Genomic DNA, 2478 nt, shown 5'->3' on the forward strand with positions numbered 1-2478 from the left:
TACAAATTGATTGTTAAAACCCGTACCTTGGTAGTTAATGGCTGTCGCGGTTGATAAGCTCCTGTCCCTCCGAAGTTTCCACCTTGGAACTTGTTTTGGAAGGATTTTTGTTGTGGTGGGTAGTACTGATCTTGAGGATTCTCCACATTAGGATTGCGGTAAGAGAGATTGTTGTAATTTGCATTCCAGAAGTGGTTGTTGAAACCATTGTTGAAGTGATTTGGGTATGGTGCCTGTGCTCCTACATAATTCACCTCTTCTTCTTGAAAGGCTTGATTAATGTGATCGATATCACTAGGTCCTTCATCTTCTGCGCCATTGTTGGTCTCACAAGAATGGATTGGGCGATTGTTGCTCTTCAAAAGCTGGCTCATCATGTTCCTCAACTCGGTTATCTCCTTGTTATCTGTTCCGGTTTGCTTCGTCGAGCGATCGTATTCAGGACAATCATTGCTATTGGCTTGAGCCAAATTCTCGATGAGGGCTCTTCCTTGTGCTATTGTCTTTTGTCCAAAATCTCAAAATTGCTAGCTGTATCAAGTGAAATTTTGTATTTTGGTTGCAAACCTCGGTAAAATGTGCTCAGCAGGCTTGATCCAGGAAATCCATGGTGAGGGCAATCACATTCATACTCCTTAAAACGTTCCCAGGCTTCATAGAAAGATTCAGTCGGTCCTTGCTGAAAGCTTGAGATCTTTGTTCTCAACAAGTTCGACCTTGACTTAGTATAGAAGTGATTCAAGAAAGCAGTTTTACACTCTTCCCAATTAGTAATCGATCCTGCAGGCAAAGATTTCAACCAACGGTGAGCTTTGTCTGCTAATGAAAAAGGGAACAACTTACACTTTAAATAGTCTGCTGGAACTTGGTTTGTTCTCATCATGCTGCAGATTTCTTCAAAGAGCTCGATATGGTCCATTGGGTGTTTAGAAGGAACTCCATGGAATTGGTTTTGCTTCACCAATGAGATGATTTGAGGCTTGACTTCAAACTCATTCCGGTTCGGAAATGGAACTTGGATTGCAGATCGGTTCTGAAAATTTTGAGTAGGTGCATCAAAATCAGCTATGCGGTGGTTTCTGGCTTGTTTTCGGTGTTGATTTGCTGGCTGCACAGGGCGGTTAGCGCGCCCATTCCGCTGCATTCCTTGGTGGTCACCATCGGCTGCATTGATGGGTGCATCAAGGTCTTCACGTTCTTCTATTTCACGGTTCTGGTGGTTTCTTGGAGGAACCTCATCCTCCTCTCCATCTTGTCGAGCATGATCACCTCCTCTGTGATCATTGTTAACACCGTATTTTGACATTTTTATGGATCGTTTTGAAATACTTTTTCTATGTTTTTAATTGCTTTTAAGAACTTTTATTACGTTTTTCTAGTATTTGTAGTTCCAAGACTCTTTTCAGGTAACTTAGGGAAAAGCTTAACAAAATGGATAGAAAACCAGATTTCAGCTCAGAGTCAAACCGTCAGAAGTTCACCCCCGATTTAAGGCCTTCTCACCGTCTGATCCAGCTCAAATTTGGAGACCTTAAAGATGGAAGTATCAGCTTTCCAGCACACTTTACAGCTTGGCAATCCAACGGTTCAATCAAAAGATACGCGAAGAGCAAGATGTCCCGTAAACCAGCCGGCAAGCGTTTCCACCCGCGGCCAACAGAGCATTTCCCGCTGTCAGAAGCACCGCGACCGCGGCCAGCCACCCATTTCCCGCAGTCATACTCATCCCGATTGCGGCCAGCTAACTCCGACCCCAAAGGCCCATTTCCGAAGCCCATATTATTTTCCCAGCCTTGATTCTGGAACCCTAGACCATAGAGATGTCTTGAGCACTATAAATACATGTTTTACGAACCCAAATTCATATGCCCTCATATGTTCTTATTGTTTTAGAATACTTTTTAAGTTTTAGGTTTTAGGGAGAGAGAGATTTGTCTCTTGAACCCTTGTTCTTTCTTTTTCAATTTTGGTTTCTATTCTACTTTTTAATATTATGTTTTTGATTTCGTTCATCATGTCTGAGTAGTTTTATTGTGGGGACTAAGGGATTTTCGATGGGGATTTATATGTTCGGTGAGAATTCCATGAGCTTTTGAGCCGAATCTTAGAACTTTTTCTTCTGAATTCGTTTTTACTGGATGAGAGTAGCGTCATGAACTACAATCTGATCCAGATGCTTGGTGACACGAAAGTGTTCATCCGGTGTCAGATCTAGTTTGGGAGAACAAAACAAACATAGGAGTGGAAACCTACCTATGGGCGATTTGTGAATGCTGACGAGTCTTAAACATAATGCTTCTCTTCTTTTCCAGGGCCAGAGTGGAAACCTACTAGTCAGGGTTGAGAGAGATAGTTGTCTATGATCACGATAGTGGCGTATTCATACGTCCGTGACTCCAGTTCGAAAAGTTTAAGCTAAGATATTATCAAATTTACTCTCTAGCAATGTTTTGAATCGTTCGTACCCCTGAGAAAACT

The 2478-nt window shown here is 42.2% G+C and overlaps 1 non-coding gene across 1 annotated transcript; it reads left to right on the plus strand.

Moving 5' to 3' along the window:
- The first annotated feature begins 602 nt into the window (after positions 1-602).
- Positions 603-707, plus strand: LOC112087365. Its single transcript, XR_002900049.1, has one exon. It is a non-coding gene; the product is annotated as a small nucleolar RNA R71 (small nucleolar RNA).
- The last annotated feature ends 1771 nt before the right edge of the window (positions 708-2478 follow it).

This window comes from Eutrema salsugineum, unplaced genomic scaffold (assembly GCF_000478725.1).
Source record: "Eutrema salsugineum unplaced genomic scaffold, Eutsalg1_0 scaffold_18, whole genome shotgun sequence".
Taxonomy (NCBI): Eukaryota; Viridiplantae; Streptophyta; class Magnoliopsida; order Brassicales; family Brassicaceae; genus Eutrema; species Eutrema salsugineum.